The sequence below is a fragment of the Passer domesticus genome, chromosome 4, assembly GCF_036417665.1.
Source record: "Passer domesticus isolate bPasDom1 chromosome 4, bPasDom1.hap1, whole genome shotgun sequence".
In the NCBI taxonomy this organism is placed as follows: Eukaryota; Metazoa; Chordata; class Aves; order Passeriformes; family Passeridae; genus Passer; species Passer domesticus.
The window spans coordinates 10,000,001-10,010,618 of record NC_087477.1 but is presented as its reverse complement, the minus strand read 5'-3'; the positions used below and the strand labels follow the sequence as shown (position 1 = coordinate 10,010,618).

General features: G+C 51.0%; 1 long non-coding RNA gene across 1 annotated transcript; it reads left to right on the top strand.

Annotated features, from left to right (window-relative positions):
* The first annotated feature begins 1,125 nt into the window (after positions 1–1,125).
* On the top strand, positions 1,126–9,698 carry LOC135298465 (uncharacterized). The gene is made up of 2 exons (XR_010360441.1): positions 1,126–1,927; positions 8,142–9,698. It is a non-coding gene; the product is annotated as an uncharacterized LOC135298465 (long non-coding RNA).
* Positions 9,699–10,618: the final 920 nt, after the last annotated feature.

The following is a 10,618-nucleotide window of genomic DNA, read 5'->3' as shown; positions in this document are numbered from 1 at the left end:
TTGACAGTGCCAAGTGCCTCCTGCAAACTGACATCAGGGACCTGGCATGTTGACTTTTGTTTCTCTGGGGAAAGGCCATCGTTCGTGTCCAGGGCCGGGTGGCCTGGATTGGCCGGCTGCCTGCTGAAATTCCGCACGGATCAGGATACTGCCTAGATGAAGGGAGCCCCCACAGGCAACAGTGGCTGGTTTGACAGTGCCAAGTGCCTCCTGCAAACTGACATCAGAAACCTGGCCTGGTGACTTTTGTTTCTCTGGGGAAAGGCCATTGTATATGTACAGGGCCTGGATGCTCTGAATGGCCGTCCGCCTGCTGAAATTCCACACGGCTGAGGATATCTCCCAGATGCAAGGTGCCCCTACAGGCAACTGTGGCTGGTTTGACAGTGCCAAGTGCCTCCTGCAAACTGACATCAGGAACCTGGCCTGGTGACTTTTGTTTCTCAGGGGAAAGGCCATCGTTCGTGTCCAGGGCCGGGTGGCCCGGCCTGCTCGGCTGCCTGCTGAAATTCCGCACGGATCAGGATGCCTCCCAGATGGAATGTGCCCCCACAGGCAACTGTGGCTGGTTTGACAGTGCCAAGTGCGTCCTGCAAACTGACATCAGGAACCTGGCCTGGTGACTTTTGTTTCTCTGGGGAAAGCCATGGTTCACATCCTGGACCCGAAGGCCCGGATTGGCCGGCTGCCTGCTGAAATTCCGCACGGATCAGGATACCTCCCAGATGCAAGGTGCCCCCAAAGGCATCTGTGGCTGGTTTGACAGTGCCAAGTGCCTCCTGCAAACTGACATCAGGAACCTGGCCTGGTGACTTTTGTTTCTCTGGGGAAAGGCCATCGTTCGTGCCCAGTGCCCTTTGGCACGCAGTTGGCGGCTGCTTCCTGCTGAAATTCCTCACGGTTGAGGATACCTCCAAGAAGAAAGGAGCCCCAAAAGGGAACTGTGGCTGGTTTGACAGTGTCTAGTGCCTCCTGCAAACTGACATCAGGAACCTGGCCTGGTGAGTTTTGTTTCTCTGGGGAAAGGCCATGGTTCATGTCCAGGGCCTGGTGGCCCGCAATGGCCGGCTGCCTGCTGAAATTCCGCATGGATCAGGATACCTCCCAGACCGAAAGTACCACTGTAGCAGGCACAAGGCCTGCAAGGCCTTGGAGAACAGAAGCCTGAGCTAGGAAATACCAAGTCAGCATGACTAAGGGTTTAGAAGCCCCCTCTCTTCCGCCTTCGGACCCTGTTATCTCTCTGTAGATCCATAGGCCACTTTTTCCCCTGACCCTTACTATTGGACAGTTTTCAATCCCCCTATAAGGTATAAAAACCCCTAACTCTGCCCGGTTCGGCAGAGGAGAGCTGTCCCTGGAACCTTCGCGGGGACCCCAATAAAGAACCCTGCGGAACCCATACAGCGCTGCTCCTCTCTCTCTGCGTCTGCTGCGGCGATACCCAGGGTGACGGCCCCAGGCATGCTAAAAGAGCTGAAATCACTAAAGAGCTGAGCTGCAAATCACTATAGCTGCCTGGGCTGCCTGAACCCCCGCTGGGCGATCCTGGACCCTCGTTGAGCTATCCTGGACAACCGGCCTCCCCGCTGGGCTTCTGCCCCTGGGGGCCATAGCTGGCGCTCCGAACATAGCCGACGCCCGAACAGCGGGGGGCCCCTGGGCCAACATCTGAACCGCCGTGATAGCCTGGCCGCGGAACTGAATGCCGGACCTGGCATTTCAGAGGAGCAGCACTTCTTCGTGAAATTGTCACTGCCTCCGCTCGCCAGAGATCCTGGAAGGAGAAGCTCTTCGTTTTAGAAGGACTCTTCTGGACAGGACGTCAGCCGACCCGCAACAACGACACCTGGGCACGCGAGTGTTCGCGGAGGCTGACGAGCAGACGACCCCCAGCAGAACTTTGACCCACAACAGGCTGAAAAGTGTAAGTTTAACACAGCCTCTCTTGCGCGCAAAAAATATTTTTTCCTTGGGTCCTTTTTTTTTTGGGTTTTTTCTTTTTTTTTCTCTTTTTTCTGCTGGTGGGAACTGAAACATGGGATCAAAGCTTAGTACGTTGAAACGATCCCAGAACGAGAGAGATTTATATTCCCTAATCCTAGAAATCCTATCTTCTAACAACTTTTCTTTTTCTAAAGGTAACCTTTCAAAAGCTAACCTGAAACGTTTTATAAAATGGATTCTCTGCCACTTCCCAGATACTAATACACAGACTATTACCTTAGACTCCTTTTGGGATACAATTGGGACCACGATATATAAGTTTCAAACTAACCAAGACTTTTCTGTAACTCAGTTTTTACCGATGTTCCACGCTATCACTAAAGCTGTAGAAAAAACTAACAAAAAGACTTTAACTACAGGGCTAACTTCTGTCGAACGAAACGAAAAGTTCTTATCTCACTTAACAGAAGCGCCTATTTCAAATGCTAATGGAGGAGATAACAGCCCCTCCACCCTGGAATCCAGCACTCCGCTGGGTCCTAGGGTCCCGCCATCTGCGCCGCAACCACCCGACCCCAGGGCGCCCACGGCCCCTGCCCACCCCCTCCTCCCCCCCGCCTTCCCCTCGGGAGCCACACCCTGCGCGCCTCCTTGCTCTGCGTTATCTCCGAGAGCATCTGCGCCAGTTCCCGCCGGGACTGACCCAAACCCCACCCCTCCCCCTGCTCCCCCCGACCCTGCTGGGGCCCCCCCCACCCCCTTCGCCGTCCCTCCTGTCCCTGCCGCGCCCGCCCCCACTCCCTCCCCCGCCCTCGCCCCCCCCGCTACCATCGCGTCTTTCCCTGCCCCCGGCACCATCCCTGCTGCGGCACGGGATCAGCCCGCCTGGGTACCCGCGCCCCCCCCCACCACCGCGCTTTTGCCTGCCGCCGGAATCGTGCCCGCTCACGTATCCGCCCCTGACCCAAGCCACCCTGTATCCGCCGCACCCTCTTCCAGTCCCGCCGCCTCCTACATCCCGCACACCCCCTGCCCCCATACCCTCGCTGCGCAACCCCGTACCCACGCTCCGCAGCCCCCGGTCGGGACCCCCCAGACTTCCCTCAGTTCTGCCCCCCCTCCCCACGCCCCCCAGTCCTGTGCCTGCTGTATCACGCATTGCACGGCCACCCCGCCATGTGCCACGTGTAGCCACGTCCTGCCATGTGCTGCCTTATACCCTGCCCAGCCACAGGCACCTCTGCCAAATGCAGCTCCAGCCAGCCATAAGAAACATAAGGCAAGGCCTGATAGCTCTCACTTCTCGTCATCTGATGACAGCAGTGACAGCGATTCTGATTTGGAAATAGAATATGTTGATCCTTGGGCAAAAATAAAAATGGAAGCCACACAGGCAGGGGACTGGCAATTAGCTCAGAGAATTACTGCCTTTCCAGTAGAATATAAGAAGGGAAAAAAAGGAGGTGCCACTAATAGAAAGACATGGGAACCTATTACAAATAAAGAACTTGTGCAATTAAGAAATACAGCCACAGAACATGGTAGAAGTTCACATATTTTTAGAAATTTCCTAGAAGCTACGTTCTCAGCACATGTTCTGGTACCCCACGATATTAAAAATATTGCCCAGTGCCTCCTTTCTCCCGCCGAGTACATGCTTTGGGAAAGGCATTGGAAAAAGCAATTAAAAACATTATCAGATAACTATGCTGCAGATGCTGATAAGCCAAATTTTACACTCGAACAGCTGGCTGGTGAAGGGGATTTGCAGAAACCCTCTGACCAAGCTGATACTTTACCTAAGGCAACATTACAAGACGTGGCTATAGCAGCAAAAACCTCTTTACTTCTTACCCCTGATGATTCTACCCCCACCCAATATTTTTCTACTATCAAACAAGGAATAGATGAAAGCTTTATCAAATTTGTGGATAGAATTAAGGATGCTCTGGAAAAACAGATAGAGAGCACAGAGGCAAGAAAAGAACTGTTGTGTAAACTTGCCATGAGTAATGCAAATGAAAAATGTAAAGCAATTCTGAGAGCCTTACCCATGGACACAGAACCTACCATAGAGCAAATGCTGGAAAGCTGCACACGCCACTTGTCCACTGAAGACACAGTGGCCCAAGCAGTAACTAAGGGTGTTGCAGAAGGAGTTTCTAGTGCATATGCAGTAATAGCTTCTAAAGACCAGGTCCGCTGCTACCACTGCGGAGATTTTGGACATTTTATAAAGGACTGTCCAGAGAGGTCACCTCCCAGGCACCCTCGCAATTTCCACCAAAGGCCCCAGAATCAGCAGTACTATCAGCCGCGTCCGGGAAACTTCCATCGGAGCGTGGTGGGGCCCCACGCAAGGACATCAAATCAAAGGCCATCCAGACCCAGTCACGCACCATCCCAGGAGATTCCAGACCACATGAGGAGGATCCAACACACGGAGCAATACCAAAGGGAACGCGCCGTCAGCTGGTAACTGCACTGTCCATTGACTTTAAAAATAACAATGTTTATCGTGTTCCCACAGGCAAACGTGGACCAAAAGGAGGTCCTTCTAACATCCTAATTATAGGTGATTCTCTCCATAGCCCAAAGGAAATATTTGTTGTTCCAGAAGTACAAACAGTGCACCCGGGACAAGAAATCTTTGTCCAGGTGTACTGCACAGACTTACCATATTTTCTTCCAAAGGGTACCCCATTTGCACAGGCCTTTCTACTCCCTAAGAATCACAGGGAACAGCTTCCTCTCAACCCCACAGCAATGTGGATACAAGTTGTGGGACCGAGTAAGCCTGTCATCGAGTGCGGTCTTACCTGCAGAGGAGAGAAGTTCCACCTACCAGGGATGCTGGACACCGGTGCAGACGTGACCATCATCGCCCGCTCAGAATGGCCAGCACACTGGGAGCTACAACCTGTGGCAGGCATGATCACAGGGATCGGTGGAGCTACAGTTTCCATGCGGAGCAAGAACAACATCCTCGTCGAAGGGCCTGAAGGCAAGTTGGCTACCATCCGCCCATTTGTGGTAAGGGCCCCCATCACCTTGTATGGACGGGACATTTTATGTCAGTGGGGAGCCTCCCTACGTATTCCCAGTCCGGATTTCTAATTGGGGCCACTGAGGAGCGCGCACTGCCAGACACTCCTCGTCTCACCTGGAAATGCCATGACCCGATCTGGATCGAGCAGTGGCCCCTCTCTAAAGTCAAACTGCGCGCACTACATGCCCTTGTGGACGAACAGCTCGCCAAAGGCCACATCGTAGAGACCACCAGCCCTTGGAATTCTCCAGTCTTCGTACTACGAAAGCCTGGAACAGACAGGTGGAGGCTCCTCCACGATCTTCGCCGAATCAACGAGGTCATTGAGGACATGGGTCCCCTCCAGCCTGGCCTGCCCTCACCATCCATGCTGCCTAGAGACTGGACACTTGCTATCATTGATATTAAAGACTGTTTCTTCAGCATCCCGCTGCATCCCCAGGACGCTCCACGGTTTGCCTTCTCCGTTCCCTCTCTTAACAGAGAGGCTCCACTCAAGAGATATCATTGGTGTTTTCTTCCACAAGGACTAAAGTGCAGTCCGAGTATATGCCAGTGGTATGTTGCTCACATCCTGTCTCCTGTTCGGAACCTATTCCCAAATGCGATCATCCATCACTATATGGACGATATCCTGGTCTGTGCACCAGAAAAAACGTACTTGGACAAAGCAGTTAAAAAGACTATTGAAACCATAGAAAAGGCAGGATTTGAGATCCGTGAGGACAAAATACAGTACACCAACCCATGGACTTACCTTGGACTCCAGATCCGGGAACGGACCATCGTACCCCAGCCGCTCGCCATCCGAGACGACCCAAAAACCCTGAGAGACTTACACAGTCTGTGCGGATCCATCAACTGGGTACGTCCACTGCTAGGAATTACAACAGAGGACCTCGCTCCACTGTTCAGCCTTCTTCGGGGCAAGGAGAATCTGGACTCTCCATGCACTCTAACACCAGAGGCCCGAGATGCCATCACCAAGGTCCAAGAAGCCCTGTCTTCACGCAAAGCCCATCGCTTTGAGCCCAGCCTGCCTTTCCAGTTCGTCATTCTGGGAAAAGCACCTAGGTTCTATGGACTGATTTTCCAATGGGACACTCAACTTCGAGACCCTTTACTAATCCTGGAGTGGATCTTTACAAATAACCAACCCACAAAAACAATTACCACCTTCCAAGAAATTATGGCACATTTAATAAAAAAGGCTAGAACTCGCCTCCGTTCCCTTGCAGGGTGTGAGTTCACATGCATATATTTGCCAATGACCACTGGGGACCTGGAACATTTGCTCCAGACCAATGAGAGTCTCCAGTATGCCTTAGATAGCTATACAGGCCAAATTTCAGTGCATATCCCAAAACATAAGCTTTTTAATCGTGATGTAACATTTCATCTGACTCCAAAATTAGTCCAAAGTAGGACACCTCTCAAAGCTCTAACCGTCTTTACAGATGGCTCAGGGTCATCCCACAAGTCGGTAATGACATGGAGGGACCCTAAGACCCAAAATTGGGAATCTGACATAAAAATAGTGGAGGGATCTCCACAGATTGCGGAGTTAGCAGCTGTTGTCAGAGCCTTTGAGAAATTCAAAGACGAACCTTTTAATCTGGTCACAGATTCAGCTTATGTTGCTGGCATAGCTATGAGAGCAGAACATGCTCTTCTCAAAGAGGTTTCCAATCCAAAGTTATACCAATTGATTTCCACATTAACACGCTTAATTTCCCACAGAAAACAACCTTACTATATAATGCATGTGAGGTCACACACTGACCTCCCAGGTTTCATTGCAGAAGGGAACAGGAAAGCAGACACCTTAGCCATGGCAATAGAGACTGCTAATGTCCCTAACATCTTTGCCCAGGCAAAGTTGTCACACTCATTTTTTCATCAAAATGTGCCTGCCCTTATCAGAATGTTCAAGCTTTCAAAAGATCAGGCAAAAGCTATTGTTGCCACATGCCCAAACTGTCAAAACTACCAGATACCATCTATGGGGACGGGAGTCAATCCCCGAGGTTTAAACAGCTGCCAGCTGTGGCAGACAGATGTAACCCACTTTGCACCTTTTGGAAGGTCAAAGTACGTGCATGTATCGGTTGATACATTCTCAGGAGCAGTATTTGCATCAACACATACAGGAGAAACTGCGCAGCACGCCATAAAACATTTTCTCCTCGCATTTGCAACCCTGGGAGTACCAAAGGAGATCAAAACAGACAATGGACCTGCCTATACCTCTCGTAAGTTAAAAGAGTTCTTCAGTGAGTGGGGAATACAACACAAGACAGGTATACCTGCAAACCCCACAGGACAATCCATCGTGGAAAGGACACATCAGACTCTCAAAAGAGTCCTCAATCAGCAACAGAGAGGAACAAAAATCACCTCTCCAGTTGAAAGACTTTGCAAGGCTCTCTATGTCATCAACTTCCTGAACTGTACAACCTCAGAGCCTGATCCACCAATACTTCGCCACTTTGCAAATACCACCCAAGCAAAGCTCACAGAGAAACCACCTGTGCTGGTGAAGGACCCAGAAACACATAAAGTCTCTGGACCTTTCGAACTCATCACGTGGGGAAGAGGATACGCGTGTGTTCTGCTACCATCTGGTCCAAGATGGTACCCAGGGAAAAACATAAAACCATACCTAGGCACTGCAAATACCACTTCCACAAGCTGTGACAAGAATCCTCCTGAGTCAAACACAAGACCTCCTCAAAACCAGACCAGCTCGGCCTGGAGACGAAGACGTCGCCAAACGTCCACAAGTGGAGGAGACGACTGTCCCATCACACAGCAGCAGACAAACCAGAAAGCTGAACAACATTCTGTGGCATCAAGCCCTAGACCAGGCACAGCCTGAAAACAAAACTGTTCTTTGAATTAGATGTTATTACCCTTTTTTACCCTAAAAAACCCTATTGTCCCTTTTATCTACCCTTACCAAAAACCTCTAACTTTTACCCACTCCCCCACCCTTAGCACCATAGAAAAAAACAAAAACAAAAAACAGTAAAAAACTAAAAATAAAGGGGGGAGGTGGGAGGAACAGAGGAAAGGAACAAGAAAGGAACCCTAACTCTCCCCTCCTACCATAAAAATAACAAGTTTTGCTTATATTCCTTATCAGAAGCCCCATTCCTGCCCAAAGATGAAAAATATCTCCGTTGGCGCTGTCCTCACTGCTGCCTGGATGTTCCTCACCGTGCCATGTGCCGTCGGTTGGATCGGCCCACAGCCGAGCCATAATGTCTGGGTAACCTTAGCAAGAACATTAAAACAGGATAACATGTGCTTATCCATGGGGAGCGTTGATAACCCACTTTCCACATGTCTAGTAGGAATTCCTTTCGTAGCCGATGACTGGCCCGCCTATAATTCAGAGCTTCTCCGCACCACAGGTAAGAGACCCCACCAGGTAGAAACTTGGGACCAGTGGACAAAAATACTGCCCAATGCTCTTGAGGAACCTCAAGAATTGGATTTATTGGGGTCCTCTAAGGCCACCTTCTGTGTCAAATTTTACTTTAGACGTCCAAAGAATAATTTGCCTGAAATTGATCTGAACAAAAACACATACCGAAAAGACATATCACCAATTAACAAAGCCTACAACCCTCACGATTGGTGTAATTACACTGCTCGTGTGATCTCTGTGTCCTCTCTCCATCCCAAAATTCTACCCAAGGGAACGTTTCTCATCTGTGGTGACAGAGTATGGGCTGGGATCCCCTCCCGACTCCAGGGAGGTCCCTGTACCCTAGGAAAGCTGTCTACCCTTACTCCAAATATCACCTTGTTGCACAATTGGAAAAAAGAGAGCGAGTTAAAACGCCACAAAAGGTCCTACACAGCATTTGATGAAAATTGCGATCCCAAATTATACGATTGGAACAAACCTAAAAAGATAGCGGTCTCTATATTCCTACCATGGGTTGCTGCAGCTAAGGCCCTGGGGGACATAAATCACCTTGGGTGCTGGGTCAGTAAGCAGGCTAACGCTACTTCTGCTGCCCTGAGCGATCTCTTAAAGGAAGAAGAAACCACAAGACACGCCTCACTCCAAAATCGAGCAGCGATTGACTTCCTGCTGCTCGCCCATGGACATGGCTGCGAGGACTTCGAAGGGATGTGCTGCTTCAATCTCTCTTCACGCTCGGAATCCATCCACGCCAACATCCAGAAACTGAAGGGACTTGTGAAGGACTTAAAAGTAGAACAGACCCCAGACTGGGTCAATGACCTCTTCGGTCAATGGGGATTAACGGGATGGGTTGCATCTTTGGTTAAGGGAATCTTGTGGATTTTTCTTGTAATTGTCATCGTGTTACTTATGTTCTCATGCCTTGTCCACTGTTTTAAAAGAACCATAGGGAACGCCTTTTTTCTAAATACAGAAAGTGGAGTTGTAGCAGGCACAAGGCCTGCAAGGCCTTGGAGAACAGAAGCCTGAGCTAGGAAATACCAAGTCAGCATGACTAAGGGTTTAGAAGCCCCCTCTCTTCCGCCTTCGGACCCTGTTATCTCTCTGTAGATCCATAGGCCACTTTTTCCCCTGACCCTTACTATTGGACAGTTTTCAATCCCCCTATAAGGTATAAAAACCCCTAACTCTGCCCGGTTCGGCAGAGGAGAGCTGTCCCTGGAACCTTCGCGGGGACCCCAATAAAGAACCCTGCGGAACCCATACAGCGCTGCTCCTCTCTCTCTGCGTCTGCTGCGGCGATACCCAGGGTGACGGCCCCAGGCATGCTAAAAGAGCTGAAATCACTAAAGAGCTGAGCTGCAAATCACTATAGCTGCCTGGGCTGCCTGAACCCCCGCTGGGCGATCCTGGACCCTCGTTGAGCTATCCTGGACAACCGGCCTCCCCGCTGGGCTTCTGCCCCTGGGGGCCATATACCACCTCAGGCAACTGTGGCTGGTTTGACAGTGCCTAGTGCCTCCTGCAAACTGACATCAGGAACCTGGCCTGGTGACTTTTGTTTCTCTGGGGAAAGGCCATGGTTCATGTCCAGGGCCTGGTGGCCTGCAATGGCCGGCTGCCTGCTGAAATTCCGCATGGATCAGGATACCTCCCAGACTGAAAGTACCACCTCAGGCAACTGTGGCTGGTTTGACAGTGCCTAGTGCCTCCTGCAAACTGACATCAGGAACCTGGCCTGGTGACTTTTGTTTCTCTGGGAAAGGGCCATCATTCTTGTCCAGTGCCCAGTGGACCGGAGTTGCCGGTTGCCTGCTGAAATTCCGCACGGATCAGGATACCTCCCAGATGCAAGATGCCCCCACTAGGCAACTGTGGCTGGTTTGACAGTGCCAAGTGCCTCCTGCAAACAGACATCAGGAACCTGGCCTGGTGCTTTTGTTTCTCTGGGGAAAGGCCATAGATCGTGTACAGTGCCCGGTGGCCCGGAGTGGCCTGCTGCCTGCTGAAATTCCACACGGATCACGATACCTCCCAGACCGAAAGTACCACCGCAGGCAACTGTGGCTGATTTGAGAGTGCCAAGTGGCTCCTGCAAACTGACATGAGGAACCTGGCCTGGTGACTTTTGTTTCTCTGGGGAAAGGCCATTGTACGTTTCCAGGGCCGGGTGGCCCCTAGTG